Raw genomic sequence first — 21,142 nt, forward strand, 5'->3', positions numbered from 1 at the left:
ACAGAATGACCACAATATCACACTTGATTCAATGAAAAGCTGTTACTATAGTGTGGGGGAAACTCTGAAATGAGAACCGGGAGACCTAGAGCCTAGGATCTAATCTAGGCAGGGTCACCAGCCAGCTGTGTGACTTTGAAACAAGTCATATAACAACCCTGTGTCTTAAGTTACAAACAGATAGTAACATCATTGGATAATTTATAATAATGTGGGTAGCTGTGAGATCACCTGTAACACTGTAAATCGCTTCAAATGTCTTTTATTATTAAGGTAGGCCACGTTATTCCCTATACATTACACTACAAAGTCTTTGAGATATAATTGTTTCTTTTAAGTACTGTTCTGAGTGCAATTAAGCTGTTTCATGATTGCAATTTTGGGGCCACATTACTGCAAGACAAGTATTATTACTTAATGAAAAACAAGTAAGTAGATTTTGCTTTTCAAATTAAGAAAATTAGCTTGAGATGATATGGCTTTTGACAGCAATAATGCTTGTAAGCCAAGCTGTCTAAGTTGGAATGCAGATACACTCAACTATGTAGGATTTAATTGATTCTGAAAAAAACAGTACTTGTTTTGAAGCACTATGGTATCTTAATATATCTAATTTCATTAATAGTTTGAGGGGAAAAATACCAGACTTTTGATCCAGTTCAATTCCGCCAGTCAGTTGCTCTGTGACCTCTGGTGAGTCACTTAACAATTCTGGATCTTAATTTTATTTGCAAATCACTTGGAGTAGATAATATCTAAAGTCCTTTCTCGTTCTAAAACCCAGGCTATTTCACAACGATTACAATTTTAAAAGCAATTTTAAGTGTAAATATTTTTCCTTTTTATTAAAACTAATAAATCCTTGGTTGGGATTAATTTACCCAGCACCAAGCAAATGACAGCCCAATGACGGTGTTTACAAAATGAAGTTGTCAAAATGAAAGAGCGACTTTTCAGAAGAGTATTAAAGTGCAGTTGACTTTGAAATAACCTGCCTAGGCATGGCTCACAAATTCTACCCAAAGCAACATTCTTGAGACTGTTTGCTTAGTATGCAAATTAAAATCATCATTAAAATATCAGTAACCATGTGGTGGCCTCTATGATTAATGATTTCCACGGCCAAAGGGAGAGATCTGAGTTAATTAGCCTGCCTGGTCTCTTGCCCCCTTTGCCTCCTGGGACAGAGCTGAGTGCAGAGGTGCTTCCTGGGGGGGAGAAGGAGGGCCTCTCAGTCTCGGACACCTAAGCTGCCCATTGCAATCTCATCCATGGCATCACCTCATCCTTTTTAGCAGAAGGGAGGTCATTCCTTGAAAGACAAAGTAATAATGGCCCCAGTGAGAGAACCAGGGTATTAGATTACTATATTTGGTCTCTGATGGAAATCAAATTAATAAATTGTGGAAATAAAACTATTTAGCAAGAATTAAGAAAAATATAATGCAAATTCTAAGAATTGTTTAAAAGGACAAAGCCTAAACACTTTCCTTTCAGCATATTCCCCTCTCTGCTCTTGTCTCTTTGTTCCTACCTTTACGAGAAACATCTCAGTATACTAGAAAAAGCAGAGTCTTTGGCTTCCCCACTAACTTGTTTTATAATCTTGGCAAGTGAGTACCTCTCTGGGACTGTTTCTTTGTATTCAAAATGTTTCTAGCTTCAACAACTCTTAACTCAGTGACTTCATAACTCCTTTAATTTTACTTAAAAAAAAGAAGACAAGAATATTCATGAAGTCTGAAGGTCAGAGAAGTTGTAGGTCAGAAATTGGTGAGGCAAAGAGGATTTAAGAAGACAAAGCAGAGATGATTAGGGGTTTGAAGTCTCAGTCAAGTAGTCCCTGCCCAGGTCAGCAAGAACGAGAGTTGCTGGAAATGTCTGGGCTATTGCCCTTTCACCTGGACACTATTGTTCCTACCCTGGACACTTGGACTGCTCAAAGAAGTCAGTTCTGGAAATTTTAATCCAGTTTCATATTATTCCAGTTATCTTCTTCTCCACTTCTGTTCTCTGATTGCTGAGCTCTGATGGCAAAAATCATGCAAGCACTCAGACTGATATCACCAAAAGTCTGTGGTTTCAACCCCTTGTCAACCACTAAAAACCCCATTTCACTTTCTCTCTGTCACCCCTCCCTCTGAGCCGAAAATTTTTCTCGACCTCACAGAAAATAGTAGAATTTTTACCGGGACCTCTTCAATGTTCCCCTTACTATTAACTCTTTCCTCCTAGCATATAAACTTAGTTGTTTTCCTTTCTTAAAAAGTAGTCCTACATTCTCTTGTGGTCACTTCTCTATTGATTTCCCTCCTTTCATAGCCAAGCTCCTAAGAAAGGGCTTGTGGCTATTTCTTCACCTTCTATTTACTTTTCAGTCAGTTGCTCTCTGTGTTTGGATTCCCTCAGAAGCAGACTCTGGTTCAGGGGTTCAAGTGCAAGTAGATTATTTGGAAGGTGATCCCAGGAAACACATTAGGGGTGAAGGAAAGCAAGACAGGGAAGAGAAGGAAGCCAGTACAGGGTATGGAATCAGACAGTCGCTTTTATGCTGATAATTCTCAAATCTGTATTTCCGCAAGTTCTAGATCCATGTTTATATATCTACTAAATGCCCCTAACTGGATATCTATGGCAATTCAAATCCAACATCAACAAATACTGGTGCCATGTATTCAAGACCTGGCTTTCCTATTTAATACGTATATAGCACTGAGCAAGTTATTTAGCCTGCATAATTCCCAGATTACTCCTCTGTGAAAACAGGTAAAATAATAGTGTATCAATAGTGTTTTGAAGAATAAATGAGGTCGTTTGTGTTAAGTACTAAGCACAGTGCTGGGTACATAAGAAGTGATCAGTAATCATTAGCTTCCTTTATTAATGTAATAAGGACTTTCTCCACAAACTAATTTCTTATCTTGTATTCCCTCTATGTTATGGCATTGCCAACTACCCACTTAAATCAGAAATTTTTGAATCATCCCAGAATCTTTTCTCACTCTCAACATCAGGCACCATATTCTGCCAATTCCACCTCCCACATATTTCTTAAATTTGTCATTTCCTCTTCATCCTTCTTCCTCTGCCTTAATGCCAGCCCTCAGCACTCTTGCTTAGATTAGAATTCCTTAGGGGATTCTTCCTGTTTACAATGCCTAACATAGTGTCTGACACAAAGTAATCATTTAATAAATGTTTGAATAAATATCATCGAATTATCTCTAACATAATAAATGGTACCACACTCCTGAATGATACCTGGATGCCTAAGAGTCTTCCCTGATTCCACTTTATTCCTAATAGCACACATTTAATTCATGGTAGCCCTGTTGCCTCTACTTCCAAAATATACCCAGAGTCCAAGCATTTCTCAATATCTCCCCTGAATCAGTCCTAGTTTAAGACCAGACTCATCTGTCCACCCAGACTTTCCTCCTCTTGCCTTTCTGTATATCTGCCACATGGAAACTGGAGTCATCAAAGCATAAATTAGATCTTACCATGCCGCCACTTAATAACTTCCTATGGCTTCTCGATAAATTTTTAAGTATCTACAGGGACTCCAAAGTCCCCTACTGACTTCTCCTACCTTATCTCTTTCCATTTCTCTCTTGACTCACTGTATTTTGGCCACAGTGGCCTTTGTGCTGTACCTGGAACACACCAAACCTGCACCTTTTGCAACTGCTGTTTTCTGCTTGGACTAATCACTCATTCCTGGGTCTTCAAACAGCTGTATCCTTCTCAACATTCAAGTCTCAGTTCCCCATACATATTATCTAACCTGTATCTTTACATCTTATTGTCTGTCTCTCTAACCTTACTCCTAGAACATAAGCTACTTGAGGCAGAATTTTTATCTTATTTATCACTGTCTCCCAGGACCCAGAACAGTGTCTAGCATGTAGTAGGAGATCAATAAATATTTGTCAACAAATGTTTATTAATACATAATATGTTCAAAACCAGGCTCTGTAGGACACTAAAAGAAGTAAAAAGAGGTTAAAAGATATCAACAAGAACATTATCAAGAACAATAAGACCCTAAATACACATAAATAAGGATGAGAAATAAATTAGAAAAACTGGAAATAGCTAATTTGTTAAGATGATAAGATTGTGTGTCTTTCCTTTTGAAAACTTCCTTAATTATCATTAATGTAGAGCAACAAATGAAAATTGCTAGTTGAGTGCTATGACAAAATGTCATGTAGCAGTTCTAAGAAGGAAGAAGTATTTTATGGTCAGGGTGGTCTGAGGACTAACTTCTGTTACTCAAGTCATTTAGTAAACAAGGACTATTTGACATTGTATATAATGAACATTTTTCTTCTTTAATTTATTCCTCAGTAATAGTCTATGAAATCTTAAATGGCAATGCTAACATCTTAATGAAATGGAACACTCAAAGTTCTGACTCTTTGATGGGCTGAGCTGAAATAAGATTTGTGTGTGTTTGTGGAGGGGCAATTAGCAAATACATAGGGAAATTGCTTCTGGTTTGGGGCCTCTGGCTGCTCATCAAATTGCAGGTGGCACAGCCACTTGTCATGGCTTCCCCGTTCCACTTAACCTGGAAATTCTGAACAAGTTTCTGAGGTTCTGTTGATTTCCCTTGAGAGTCCCTGTACCAAAAACAGCTCTTACGGTAAACTTGAGCTGAGAAACAAATTGGTCTGGGAACATTCCCATGATTCTCATTACCACAGAATGCTGTTTCTTTTCATTATAGCACAGATTTCCAGAGTTTTATTTAGAGGTAGAAAAGAAAGAAAAGCTATCAGGGTATTTTTAAAAAAGGAAAGGGCAGCAGAATCAGTTTATCATGTTTTGATGTCATCGTGATTGAGGAGAGGGTTTCAGTGATCTACATAGTAAGATAATTTGGTATCATAAACGACTTCTTGAGTTCTACTTAGGTCAATAATGATAAAGTCAGATACATGAAAATCACTTTACAAATAAAGAGCTCATGATTATATGGCTTAGCCAAACAAAAATAAATAAATGAATAAATATGGATAATCATGTCAATACCAGTACAAAATCAGAGAAACAGTCTTATTCTCACTCAATAAAACCAGACAGTGACAAATCACAGCACTTAGAAAAATTAGTGCTGGTGGTTTTGTATTACCCAAAATACTGGTAAATATAAATTTTCTACTCACTTAGACTCCAGCACTGACATTAAAAAGGATAAAGCAGTTGGTTGTTATGGTAGAAATTGCTAGCTGCTGTGGCTAAATCTTTCCTTTTCTTGCTGGACAACTCAGATAGACTCTATTTCCCAGCCTCCTTTGCAGTTAGATGTGACCATGTGAGTGAACTTTGGCCAATTGAATAAGATCAAAGGTGATGTATATTCTTTTACGACTGGTCCATAAAGCCTCTCATGCATAATTTTCATTCCCTTCTGGCTTGATGCAGGTGAACACAGTGACCTTGGAATCCCCATGTTGAAGTTATAGAGCCACAAGTTGAAAGAATCTGGGTCCTTGAACCATTTGGTAGAAAGCTACTTGTCAATCAGAATTTACCTAAGTGAGAAATGAACTTCTCTCATGCTAAGCCTCTGAGATATGGGGATTTGTCTCATATTAGCTAGAGTTACCTTTACAAATACAGCTGGTTAGACTTGTTGCTTATAAATTAAAGATCCTATTGGTTCTGTCGCAAGCTTTCACAAAAAGTGCTGAAAAAGTTAAACAGCATCTTCAGTCTCACAATCTTGTACTTTTTCATTCTATATGTAACCTTCCAACAATAATTCCCAATTGGGAAATTTCTGTCCTCTGGTATTATGTATTATGTAACTGCCCAGAAGGCTAAGAGCTTCCCAACTGAAATTTTTCTAAGTCATAAAGTTATACATTGATGACTTTTTAGGCCAGTTAGATAACAATGAAAGTCAAATAGCTACATAGTTCAGAAGAGTGGCATATATTATAAAGGAAATAATGCCAAGTCATTATGTTAAGTAATTCTAAGGTTTACAATCATTATCCCAAAATGGCATACCTAAATAAATACCTCTCAAAGAAATGCTTCTGAGATCAGGTCATGGATCATCAATTTCAAGCAGTTGGTAAAAAGATATCTTTTTAAAAAAGGGACACATCAGGACCTGTGCAGAAGGGGAGAGGCAGCACATTGAAAGGAGGGCCTCTGGAGTCTGGATTTCTGGAGTTTGCAGGCAAAAGCATTTCCAGTAACCAAAGGCTGTCCTGTAAGAAAGTTGCAGGTACAAGACAGAAGACACACAGATTGCAGCTGGGCACACAGAACATGTGAGAATATAGTGCCCCTCTTATCAAAGACCAATTCCTTTCCATCTTCTCTGGATTACAGCCTCCATCTTGAGCTGACCTGACATAAACTACCAGATATTGCTCAAGCAAAGTTGTGTTTATTCAGGATCAGCTGAGACTTGCAATTCAGGATCTGCAACCTTGGTGAGCCACGTTTAAGTTCCTACACAGCAAAAGCATATGTTGTAATTTTACTGGAAATTGCTAGAGGCTGTAAAAAAGACAGCCATTTAAAAATTAAGTTCTGAGACATGCTGAGGAGGAGAAGCAAGAGTGTTAGAGGACCCCGGCCAGCCAAGGTCCTGAGGCTGGGGTCGGGAGACTGGGGGTTGGGACAGATGCTGCACCCCTGCCTTCCAACACCACCAACAGGCAAGGAGGAGAGGCGAGGGGACCTGGAGAGAACACGAAGGGGGTCCCAGTTCACCATGAATGTCCGTCCATCATCTGGCACAGCCTAGGCCTGGCCCCGGAGAGCTGGACGTCACCACATCCATAAATTGACATCAAAGATAGAGAGATTTTTGTCATCTATGGTGGAACTGAAGATAAAAAAGAAGATAAAAGGAAGAAGAGGACTTCAGGAAAAGCCAGTAAAGAGTACTGAGAGGAGAAGACAGAGGCACAGAGGTAGAATCCTTCACCTGCAGTCACACAACTGCTGTATGGCTGACAGGGTCTTGATGCTCCGGCCAGGTGTCAGACCTGAGCCTCTGAGGTGGGAGAGCTGAGCTTAGGACATTGGTCCACCAGAGACATCCTGGCCCCATGTAATATCAAATGGCAGAAGCTCTCCCAGAGATCTCAATCTGAATGCTAAGACCTAGCTCCACTCAACAAAAAGCAAGCTACAGTGCTGGACACCCCATGCCAAAAAACTAGCAAGACAGGAATACAACCCCACCCATTAGCAGAGAGGCTGCCTAAAATCATAAAAAGGTCACAGACACCACACAGCACACCATTGGACACGGTCCTGCCCACCAGAAAGACAAGATCCAGCCTCATCCACCAGAACACAGGCACCAGTCCCCTCTACCAGGAAGCCTACACAACCCACTGAACCAACCTTACCCACTGGGGGCAGGCACCAAACACAACGGGAACTACGAACCTGCAGCCTGCAAAAAGGAGACCACAAACACAGTAAGTTAAGCAAAATGAGAAGACAGACAAATACACAGCAGATGAAGGAGCAAGGTAAAAACCCACCAGACCAAACAAATGAAGAGGAAATAGGCGGTCTACCTGAAAAAGAATTCAGAGTAATGATAGTAAAGATAATCCAAAATCTTAGAAATAGAATGGAGAAAATAAAAGAAATGTTTAACAAGGACCTAGAAGAACTAAAGAGCAAACAAACAATGATGAACAACACAATAAATGAAATTAAAAATTCTCTAGAAGGAATCAATAGCAAAATAACTGAGGCAGAAGAACGGATAAGTGACCGGAAAGATAAAAGAGTGGAAATAACTACCACAGAGCAGAATAAAGAAAAAAGAATGAAAAGAATTGAGGGCAGTCTCAGAGACCTCTGGGACAACATTAAATGCAACAACATTCAAATTATAGGGGTCCCAGAAGAAGAGGAGAAAAAGGGAGTGGCTGAGAAAATATTTGAAGAGATTATAGTTGAAAACTTCCCTAATATGGGAAAGAAGTTAGTCCATCAAGTCCAAGAAGCACAGAGTCCCATACAGGATAAATCCAAGGAGAAACATGCCAAGAAACATATAAATCAAGTTATCAAAAATTAAATACAAAGACAAAATATTAAAAGCAGCAAAGGAAAAGCAACAAATAACATACAAGGGAATCCCCATAAGGTTAAAAGCTGATCTGTCAGCAGAAACTCTGCAAGCCAGAAGGGAGTGGCAGGACATAATTAAAGTGATGAAAGGGAAAAACCTAAAACCAAGATTACTCTACCCAGCAAGGATCTCATTCAGATTTGACAGACATTAGAACCTTTACAGACAAGCAAAAGCTAAGATAATTCAGCACCACCAAACCAGCTTTACAACAAATGCTAAAGGAACTTCTCTAGGCAGGAAACACAAGAGAAGGAAAAGACCTACAATAATAAGCCCAAAACAATTAGGAAAATGGTAATAGGAACATACTTATCATTAATTACCTTAAATGTAAATGGTTTAAATTCTCCAACCAAAAGACATAGAATGGCTGAATGGATAGAAAAACAAGACCCATATATATGCTGTCTACAAGAGACCCACTTCAGACATAGGGACACATACAGATTGAAAGTGAGGGGATGGAAAATTATATCCCATGCAAATGGAAATCAAAAGAAAGCTGGAGTAGCAATTCTCATATCAGACAAAATAGACTTTAAAGTAAAGACTATTACAAGAGACACAGAAGGACACAACATAATGATCAAGGGATCACTCCAAGATGTAGACATAACAATTGTAAATATTTATGCACTCAACATAGGAGCACCTCAATATATAAGGCAAATGCTAACAGCCATAAAAGGGGAAATCGACAGTAACACAATCATAGTACAGGACGTTAACACCCCACTTTCACCAATGGACAGATCATCCAAAATGAAAATAAATAAGGAAACACTAGCTTTAAATGATACATTAAACAAGATGGACTTAATTGATATTTATAGGACATTCCATCCAAAAACAACAGAATAAATTTTCTTCTTAAGTGCTCATGGAACATTCTGCAGGATAGATCATATCTTGGGTCACAAATCAAGCCTTGGTAAAGTTAAGAAAATTGAAATTGTATCAACTATCTTTTCTGACCACAATGCTACAAGACCAGATATCAATTACAGGAAATAATCTATAAAAAATATAAACACATAGAAGCTAAACAGTACTAAATAACCAAGAGATCACTGAAGAAATCAAAGAGGAAATCAAAAATTACCTAGAAAAAAATGACAATGAAAACACAATGACCCAAAACCTATGGAATGCAACAAAATCAGTTCTAAGTGGGAAGTTTATAGCAGTAGAGTCCTACCTCAAGAAACAAGAAACATCTCAAATAAACAATGTAACCTTACACCTAAACCAATTAGAGAAAGAAGAGCAAAAATTCCCCAACATTAGGAGAAGGAAAGAAATCATAAAGATCAGATCAGAAATAAATGAAAAAGAAATGAAGGAAATGATAGCAAAGATCAATAAAACTAAAACCTGGTTCTTTGAGAAGATAAACAAAATTGATAAACCATTAGCCAGACTCATCAAGAAAAAAAGGAAGAAGATTCAAAGCAATAGAATTAGAAATGAAAAAGGAGAACTGACACTGCAGAAATACAAAGGATCATGAGAGATTACTACAAACAACTATATGCCAATAAAATGGACAACCTGGAAGAAATGGACAAATCCTTAGAGAAGCACAACATTCCAAGACTGAACCAGGAAGAAATAGAAAATATAAACAGACCAATCAAAAGCACTGAAATTGATACTGTGATTAAAAATCTTCCAACAAACAGAAGCCCAGGACTAAACGGCTTCACGGGCAACTTCTATCAAACATTTAGAGAAGAGCTAACACCTATCCTTCTCAAACTCTTCCAAAATATAGCAGAGGGAAGAACACTCCCAAACTCATTTTACAAGACCAGCATCACCCTGATACCAAAACCAGACAGAGATGTCACAGAAAAAGAAAACTACAGGCCAATATCACTGATGAACATAGATGCAAAAATCCTCAACAAAACACTAGCAAACAGATTCCAGCAGCACATTAAAAGGATCATACACCATGATCAAGTGGGGTTTATCCCAGGAATGCAAGGATTCTTCAATATACACAAATTAATCAATGTGGCACACCATTTTAACAAATTGAAGAATAAAAACCATATAATCATCTGAATACATGCAGAAAAAGCTTTTGACAAAATTCAGCACCCACTGATGATAAAAACCCTCCAGAAAGTAGGCATAGAGGGAACTTACCTCAACATAATAAAGGCCATATATGACAAACCCACAGCGAGCATGATGAAAAACTGAAAACATTTCCACTAAGATCAGGAACAAGATAATGTTGCCCACTCTCTCCACTATTATTCAACATAGTTTTGGAAGTTTTAGCCACAGCAATCAGAGAAGAAAAAGAAATAAAAGGAATCCAAATCACAAAAGAAGAAGTAAAACTTTCACTGTTTGCAGATGACATGATAGTATACATAGAGAATCCTAACCATGCCACCAGAAAACTACTAGCACTAATCAATGAATTTGGTAAAGTTGCAAGAGACAAAATTAATGCACTGAAATCTCTTGCATTTCCACACATTTAATGATGAAAAATCTGAAAGAGAAATTAAGGAAACACTCCCATTTACCACCGCAACAAAAAGAATAAAATACCTAGGAATAAACCTACCTAAGGAGGCGAAATACCTGTATGCAGAAAACTATAAGACACTGATAAAAGAAATTAAAAATGATACAAACAGATGGAGAGATATACCATTTTCTTGGATTGGAAGAATCAACATTGTGAAAATGACTATACTACCCAAAGCAATCTACAGATTCAATGCAATCCTTATCAAACTGCCAATGGCATTTTTTACGGAACCAGAACAAACAATTTCACAATGTGTACAGAAACATAAAAGACCCCGAATAGCCAAATCTATCTTGAGAAAGAAAAACGGAGCTGGAGGAATCAGGGCCCCTGCCTTCAGACTATACTACAAAGCTACAGTAATCAAGACACTATGGTATTAGCACAAAAACAGAAATAGAGATCACTGGAAGAGGATAAAAGCCCAGAGAATAAACCCACGCACATATGGTCACCTTATCTTCCATAAAGGAGGCAAGAATATAAAATGGAGAAAAGACAGCCTCTTCAATAAGTGGTGTTGGGAAAATTGTACAGCTACATTTAAAAGAAGGAAGTTAGAACACTCCCTAACACCATACACAAAAATAAACTCAAAATGGATTAAAGACCTAAATGTAAAGCCAGACACTATAAAATTCTTAGAGGAAAACATAGGCAGAATACTCTACGACATAAATCACAGCAAGATCCTTTTTGACCCACCTTCTAGAGAAATGGAAATAAAAACAAAAATAAACAAATGAGACCTAATGAAACTTAAAAGCTTTTGCACCTAAAGGAATCCATAAGCAAGATGAAGAGACAACCCTCAGAATGGGAGAAAATATTTGCAAATGAAGCAACTGTCAAAGGATTGATCTCCAAAATATACAAGCAGCTCAAGCAACTCAATATCAAAAAAACAAACAACCCAATCAAAAAATGGGCAGAAGACCTAAATAGACATTTCTCCAAAGAGGATATAGAGATTGCCAACAAACACATGAAAGAATGTTCAACATCACTAATCGTTAGAGAAATGCGAATCTAAAGTACAATGAGGTATCACCTCACACCAGTCAGAATGGCCATCATCAAAAAATCTACAAACAATAAATGCTGGAGAGGGTGTGGAGAAAAGGGAACCCTCTTGCACTGTTGGTGGGAATGTAAATTGTATAGCCACTATGGAGAATAGTATGGAGATTCCTTAAAAAACTAAAAATAGAACTACCATATGCCCCAGCAATCCCACTCCTGGGCATATACCCTGAGAAAACCGTAATTCAAAAAGAGACGTGTACCACAATGTTCATTGCAGCACTATTTCCAATAGCCACGACATGGAAGCAACCTAAGTGTCCGTGAGAGATGAATGGATAAAGAAGATGTGGCACATATATACAATGGGATATTACTAAGCCATAAAAAGAAACGGAATTGAGTCATTTCTAGTGAGGTGGATGGACCTAGAGACTGTCATACAGAGTGAAGTTAGTCAGAAAGAGAAAAACAAATACCATATCTTAACACATATATATGGAATCTAAAAAAAAAAAAAAAGGTTCTGAAGAACCTAGGGGCAGGACAGGAATAAAGATGCAGACGTAGAGAATGGACTTGAGGACATGGGGAAGGGGAAGGATAAGCTGGTATGTAGTGAGAGTGTGGCATGGACATATATACACTACCAAATGTAAAATAGATAATGGGAAGCAGCCCCATAGCCCAGGGAGGTCAGCTCGGTGCTTTGTGTCCCCCTAGAGTGGTGGGATAAGGAGGGTGGGAAGGAGTCACAAGAGGAAGGAGATATGGGTATATATGTATACATATAGCTGATTCACTTTGTTATACAGCAGCAACTAACACATCATTGTAAAGCAATTATACTCCAATAAAGATGTCAAAAAAAAAAAAAAAAGGGCACATGGCCAGCTCTCCAAATGGTGAAAATGTGCTTTGGTGTCCTTTCATGACCACATGAATTGATGTCTCAGATACTCACTAATTAAAGAAAGATAATCTGTCAAAAAGAATTTCTATCCAGAGATACAATTATAGGTTATGGTATAGTTCTCAATATAAGAAACTTTCATTCTTTAATCTTATGCTTTGCTTTTTTTAAACTGGAAACACTTTTGTTACTGGTTCCGAACCAATATTCTCTTCTTAGGACTTAATCCATCATACTTCTAAAACCTTACTGTGCAGATGAGAAAACAAACTGTTCTCTGCCTTACAAATTGAAGATTATTGAAATAGAGTCCAAGGTGTTGACTCATGCATGCAGATATATGACTCTATCAGTACTCTATTTGTATATGTGAATATTTATGAACCCCCTGGAGGTTTACAAGTAGCATTAATGGGAATTCTTGGTAGGAAAGGCAGAAAAGATCTTCTTAATGAAATTTTGAAGAAGGACCAAACTCTTACATTTGATAAATAACTTTCTTAGCAACAGAGATTATCAGTTCAAAATATTTTTGTAACCACCATCCTAGTTTAGGCACTGACTGATTCACCATTACCTATATTCTCTCTCTGGCTTAATCCAGTCATACACATGCCAACAGAACACTTCTTTTTTTTTATTACTTTTTAAAATTGAATTATAGTTGATTTACAATATTGTGTTAGTTTCAGATGTACAGCAAAATGATTCAGCTATATATATATATACAGCTACATATATGCAATGCCTATATACGTATACATTTTTTCTGGTTATTTTCCCTTATAGGTTATTATAAGATATTGAATATAGTTCCCTGTGCTATACAGTAAATCCTTGTTTTTTTATCTATTTTATGTATAGTAGTTTTTAATCTGTTAGTCCCATACTCTTAATTTATCTCCCCCTCCCTTTCCTCTTTGGTAACTATAAATTTGTTTTCTACATCTGTGAGTCTGTTTGTGTTTTGTATATAGATTCATTTGTGTTATTTTTTAGTGTTTCTAACGTTCACAAAATGGAGCTGGACTCTTAAATAAATTACTATTTGGCACTGAGTTTCCAGCTGCCTCTCATGACAAATCCATTTTTGCTTCAAAGCTCTTTACCAATTCTCATCCAAATTGTGCTTTTCTTCCTTTATCCTACTTCCTTTCTTCTCTCCTAACTCTTCCCACCCTAAATTATCTTGGCTTTGAATTTGTTTAAATCTGTAAAATGAACATAAATATATCCATGACAAAAATTGGGTACAGAAATAATGTTTGCAAAAGCACCTGGTAGAATTCCTGGCACATATTAGGTACTCAATAAATGTTAGTGTTTTAGTTTTTGCATCATATAAATCACCCTAAAACAATACCTTAAAACAACAATGATGATTTATTATTTCTCTGGTTTCTGTGGATCAAGAAGTTAAGAAGGGCTCATCTAGGCCATCCTTGCTTAGAGTCTCTCATGAAGTTGCAATCATCTATCAAATTGGGCTGCAGTTATCTGAAGGAAGTAGAAGATCCAATGAGGCTCACTTGCATAACTAGCAGCTTAGTCCTAGTTTTTGGCCGGGGTCTTCAGTTTCTCTCTGAGAAGACTCTTCCACGTGGTATGGTGGCTAGCTTCCTCTGGAGTGCATGAGATCCAAGGAACCAAGGTGAATGTGGCAGCGTTTGTGAGCTAGCCTGGGAAATCACATACCACCATTTCCACCATATTCTATTGGTCACATAGGGACAGCCCTGATTTCATAGCGAAGTAATTTACATAAGAGCATGAATACCAGAAAATGTGGAACATTGGAGGCTATCTTGGAGGCTGGCTACCATAGTTAGATATCGATTTCCTTAGAGAAAATGCTGACCACTTGGACTACTGTCAAACTAACTAGAGTGCTTTCCAGTTTTACCTTAAAGTATTCATTTTTAGGCTAGCTAAGCCCAACCTCCTGCCTCCTATTACCTACTTTGTTCTCTCTCTCACACACACACGAACACACAAGTGCACATAAACACACACACACGCGAAGGACTAACATCCACATCTAAATTCCGCACACATTATTTTTCAGATTAAAATCATCCCGTTTTTGAAAAAAAAAATTTTAATTTTAGTTTCAGATGATCAGAAAAGTTGTGAAGATAGCACAGAGATTCCCATATTTTCCCCAGCTAGTCTCCCCTAAAATTTTCGGCAGAGCTTTGAAAGAAAGAAAGGGTTTGAGAGGTCCAGATGGAACAGTGCAAGCAAAAGCTCTAAGGCGAAGAACTCATCTCCTTCAGCATTTTGGACGTGACAGGATCCAACATTTGAAAGAGATGCAGAATGATATAAACTGAAGGAGAACTAAATGAATCAGATAAAGTTGCTGTTCTACTTCTTATAGCTGTGAAAAGAAGCAATTATTGTTGAAAAAATCATTTTAAGAAAGTAAAGTAATAAAACTGGATATGGACAGGTAATCAATTTGGAAAATTCATGGTCCAAAAGAGCCAAAATTGAATGACTTGTTTTCTAAAACCCATGTTAAAAAATAATGTTAAATTAAGGTGGAATTGAATTATATGATTTTTATGATCTTTTTCGGCTTCTGCCACAAGATTAAATAGGAAGGTAGAGATTACAACTTTTAAGTGAAGAAGTGGTTTGACAGAATAGTAATTTAGCTTTTGTGAACAAATACCTCATCTCACAAATAATTATTAAATGGAAGTAGACTCCCTTGATTGGAGTGGAAAAGCAATTTTGTCTCACTAAGCAACATGTTTGTATAGTGATCTCAATATATACAGGTAGGTTGCATTTGATCCTATGGGGAGAGCAGGAAAGTTATTGCCCATTTACAGCTGAGCAAATTGAGGCTCAGGGGAACACTCGCCAGATCAAGCTGAGACCACAAACTGAGTCGATGTTAGAAATCAAGTGGACTAGACCAAAGATTCACAGTCCACAGAAAGATTCAAGGATAGAAGTCTGAGGGCCAAATGAGAGGTATTACCTGGAAGGTCTGTTCCCTACTGTGGAACACAAGTGTGTTGATCTTCAGTGTCCAGAGCTAGTCTGAGGGCATTAAACTTGAGTGGCACTGACTGAGGAAGGGAGGCTGCTGTTTCAAGTACCTTTCTCTCTCCTCCCTTTACCTACTTTGTCCTCTCTCTCTCTCTCTCTCTCTCTTTCTCTCTCTCTCTCTCTCACACACACACATACACACACACACAATCTTTGAGTTCACTCACACTTAATAATTTTATTGTGCTTTGAAAATGAGGGAGAGCAATGAGAATGGGAAAAATCCTACAGCAAATCCCAAAAGTCTCCTGAAAGTTCTTTTTTCCCCCAGACCCACAATCCTCTAATCGAACATTATTAGTGACTTCAGGCTATCCACCCCACCAAAAAAACCCCACACACATCTGAACAAGTCAACCACATTCCTATTTAACCCCATAATGCAGGTGTAAACATGTCATCTTCATCCCTGCATAAAAACCACTTATGACTTCCTTTAGGATAGTCAACCTTAACCTGACATACATATCTTTTAAATAGAAGGTCCTAAAGTTCCATTGTAACCTCATTTCTTACCACTTTTCACCATGAATACTATAGTCTAGGCACAGTAAAGTATTATATCGTGAAGTAAGAGGGGCTGGGGTTCAGAGATACACATAAAATTTTCACATTAACAGTTTCACCTGCCCACAATAATCATATTATATGACATATGACAACAACTACTGCTCTATTTACTGAGAGCCTACTTATGACAAGCATTGTAGTGGATACTTTACATTATTTTTCAGTTAGACCTTATAAAAACTTTCTTCAGAGTAATTATCTCCAATTACAGTGGAGAAAACAGATTTAGAAGTGAATTTTCAGTCAAGGACACACAGCTAATATGAAGGAGGATTCAGGTTCAGATCTATCTGCCTGGAAAGCCTATTTTCTTCCTCCTGTGTGGTATAGTATTGTGAAGAACTGTGACTCTGGAACCATATGGTGCTGGGTTTAAATCTTAGCCCTGCCATTTACAGGCAGACTAGCCTTATGTAAATTGATTAATCTCTCCAAGTCCCAGTTTCTCCATTTGTAAAAAATAGGATATTAGTAAGCACCTAACCCATAAAACTTTTCTAAGAATCAATGGAGAAAACAGATGTAAAGTGTATAGCTGTTAGTATTATTGAATCTCATCACCTCCACTTGGCAAATTCTTACTTATTTTTTAAGACCTAATTCAGATGTCACCTCAAGTTGATATCTTATCTAACTCTGCCAGACAGAATTGTTTTCTCCTAGTTCCCATATGACTTTGGTCTTGTAATGATCTGTTCCCCATTAGACAAGAGTCATGAGTTACTCTATCTTAGTCTGGGTTCCTCCCAAAGCAGACTCAAAGAGACAGGATTTGAGTCAAGCAGTTTTTGGAGAGGTGCAAAAAACATGTATAGATAAGGAAGGAAGCAATCAGGGAAAGGAAGGCAGCCTTTAATAGATATGTTATTAAGTCAACTCTTGTCATGGGTAAATGATAATTACTATCCCATAGGGAAACTCTGGAAAACTGTTCAAAATTTAGTACTCAGAATTATCCCAGACAAGAAAGTGGAATCTGGGATAGGTATTTTTATTTCTACACTGACTAGCCATTGATTACAAGTTACCCAGGCACTTCTGGGTACATATAAGCATAGTGTGTTCTGGAAGCCTGAGGGCAGTGCACCAACAAAGATGCCAGTGTTGCCTTTGAAAGTTAAGCTGATGTATGGAAGGGATCTAAGAGAACAGGGTGGAGCACTGAGAGTGTTTGCTCTTCATATCTTATACTCCTGTATAATCATTTATGCACTCATTTACCTGACACTGCTCTTTATCAATCTCCTTTCACCTCGAATTTTCCCATACAATGACTAATATGCAGTGAGCAACCAATAAACGATTAAAGAGGGAATTGGAGGGAAGAGAAGAAAAAGGAAGGAAAAGGAGGAAAGGAAGAGAAAGGAAAGGACAAGAAATGCATGGAAGAGAAAGGAAGGGAAGGGAAGGGTCTGAAGGGGAAGGGAAGAATGCATCCTATGCCATGATTTGAAATGGAGAAGTCTCCCTTCTTTTTACCTCTTATGGCAGCAACAGATAAAATGTATATAGATGCTAAGGAAATAAAAAATTCCCAAGATGGCATACATAATGCTGTCTAAATGTCAATTCAGGTATTTAATATAAGAATTAATTATAGAATCAGTGTTATGGTCTCTTACATTTTCCTTGCCTGAACAAAAGCCAAAAAGTTGCTATAAAGCTGGTAAGGAACCCTGACCTTCAGAATATGTAGTTTGAGAAAAGATTCTAAGAAGGATAAGTGAGGATTCTTCTTTTCTTGCTTTACTAGGTAATGAGTTTTATAATGGAAACAAAATTGCAAATTACATAATCAAGTTGGTCAGAGCTATTGATCTGCCCAGTGACAAGACTTCCTAAATGAATTGCCTTATTCCGAAAAGTTGGTAGAAAACTAGTAATGGCAAAATATGTTTCCTGAATTTTGTACCTCTGTTAAGATAAGGCTTATTGCTTCTGCACTTCAAAAATGTTAGGATATTTTTTGATACTGAGCTGCATGAGCTGTTTGTATATTTTGGAGATTAATCCCTTGTCAGTTGCTTCACTTGCAAATATGTTCTCCCATTCTGAGGGCTGTCTTTTTGTCTAATTTATTGTTTTCTTTGCTGTGCAAAAGCTTATAAGTTTAATTAGGTCCCACTTGTTTATTTTTGTTTTTATTTTCATTACTCTAGGAGGTGGGTCCAAAAAGATCTTGCTGTGATTTATGTCAAAAAGTGTCCTGCCTATGTTTTCCTCTAAGAGTTTTATAGTGTCTGGTCTTAAATTTAGGTCTCTAATCCATTTTGAGATTATTTTTGTGTATAGTGTTCAGGAGTGTTCTAATTTCATACTTTTACATGTAGCTGTCCAGTTTTCCCAGCACCACTTATTGAAGAGACTGTCTTTTCTCCATTGTATAGTCCTGCCTCCATTGTCATAGATTAGGTGACCATAGGTGCATGGGTTTATCTCTGGGCTTTCTATCCTGTTCCATTGATCTATATTTCTGTTTTTGTGCCGGTACCATACTGTCTTGATTGCTGTAGCTTTGTAGTATAGTCTGAAGTCAGGGATCCTGATTCCTCTAGCTCCATTTTTTCTTTCTCAGGATTGCTTTTGCTGTTCAGGGTCTTTTGTATTTCCATACAAATTGGAAAAAATTTTGTTCTAATTCTGTGAAAAATACAATTGGTAATTTGATAAGGATTGTGTTGAATCTGTAGATTGCTAAACAAACAACTCAATCAAAAAATGAGAAGAAGACCTAAATAGACATTTCTCCAAAGAAGACATACAGATGGCCAAGAGGCATGTGAAAAAGATGCTCAACATCACTAATTATTAGAGAAATGCAGATCAAAACTATAATACAATGAGGTATCACCTCACACTGGTCAGAATGGCCATCATCAAAAAACCTACAAACAGTAAATGCTGGAGAGGGTGTGGAGAAAAGGGAACCCTCCTGCACTATTGGTGGGAAAGTAAATTGATACAGCCACTATGGAGAACAGTATGGAGGTTCCTTAAAAAACTACAAATAGAACTACCATATGACCCAGCAATCCCACTACTGGGCATATACCTTGAGAAAACCATAATTCAAAAAGACACATGTGGGACTTCCATGGTGGCACACTGGTTAAGAATCTGCCTGCCGATGCAAGTGACATGGGTTTAAGCCCTGGTCCAGGAAGATCCCACATGCCGTGGAGCAACTAAGACCATGCCCCACAACTACTGAGCCTTCACTCTAGAGCCCGCAAGCCACAACTGCTGAGTCTGTGTGCCACAACTGCTGAAGCCCATGCACCTAAAGCCCGTGCTCTGCAACAAGAGAAGCCATCACAATGAGAAGCCCGCGCACCACAACGAAGAGTAGCCCCCACTCTCCACAGCTAGAGAAAGCTCACATGCAGCAACAAAGACCCAACGCAGCCAAAAATAAATATATTAATTAATTTAAAAATAAGTCTTCATTTAAAAAGACACATGTACCCCAATGTTCACTGCAGCACTATATACAGTAGACAGGACATGGAAACAACCTAAATGCCCATCAACAGAGGAATGGATAAAGAAGATATGGTACTTATTTACAGTGGAATATTACTCAGCCATAAAAAGGAATGAAATTGGGTCATTTGTAGAGATGTGGATGGACCTAGAGAGTGTCATACAGAGTGAAGTAAGCCAGAAAGAGAATAGCAAATATCGGATAATAACACATATATGTGGAACTTAGAAAAATGGTATATATAGATGATCTTGTATGAAAGCAGAAATAGTGACAAGACAAAAAATAGAGAACAAATAGAGACAACAAGTAGAGAACAAATGTATGGATACCAAAGGGGAAAGGGGTGGGGTGGGAGGAATTGGGAGACTGGGATTGACACATATACATTATTGATACTATGTATAAAATGTACAACCGATGGGAACATGCTGTATAGCACAGGGAACTCACCTAGTGCACTGTGGTAACCTAAATGGGAGGGAAGTCCAAAAGGGAGGGGATATCTGTATGTGTATGGCTGATTCATTTTGTTGTGCAGTGGAGGCTAACGCAGCATTGTAAAGCAACCATACTCCAATAAAAATTAATTTAAAAAAAGAGAAAAACAAATACTGTATATTAATACATATATGTGGAATCTAGAAAAATGGTACAGATGAACCTATTTGCAGGGCAGGAATAGAGATACAGATGTAGAGAACGGATGTGTGGACATGATGGGGGGAGGGGAGATGAATTGGGAGATTGGGATTGATGTATGTGCACTGCCATGTGTAAAACAGATAGCTAGTGGGAACCTGCTGTATAGCGCAGGGAGCTCAGCTCGGTGCTCTGTGGTGACCTAGATGGGTGGGATGGGGTTAGGGTGGGAGGGAGGTCCAAGAGGGAGGGGATATATGTATACACATAGCTGATACACTTCATTGTACAGCAGAAACTAACACAACATTGTAAAGCAACTATACCCCAATTTAAAAAGAATGTTAGGCTAAAGCAGCTTTGTGAAGCAATGTTGTATGTGACCACAGCACTTGGAATCAGTGCAACACTATCTCTGACTAGCTTATGTGACCTTGGAGTCACTGTGAAAACTCCTTGGGTCCCAATTTCATCATTTGTAATATTAGGACATTGGACTAAGCTATGAGTTGGAAATTCAGATGCCAACGCCTCCTGGATGAATGAGAGCGATGATGGTAAACTGAAGAGCATATACCCCATCCAAAGGGGTGGCCATTACTCAGATCCAACCAAGGATTGCCATGCTGAAATTTCGGGTTTGGGCTGACAAATCTCCCAGTATTTCCTAAGGACTGAAACATGACATTTAAGTTATTTCTTTAGATTTTAATGTGTTGGTACAATTTTTATAAAAAACACAGTGTGGGCCAAGGAAGGCTT

The sequence above is a fragment of the Hyperoodon ampullatus genome (assembly GCF_949752795.1).
Source record: "Hyperoodon ampullatus genome assembly, chromosome: 5".
NCBI lineage: Eukaryota > Metazoa > Chordata > Mammalia > Artiodactyla > Ziphiidae > Hyperoodon > Hyperoodon ampullatus.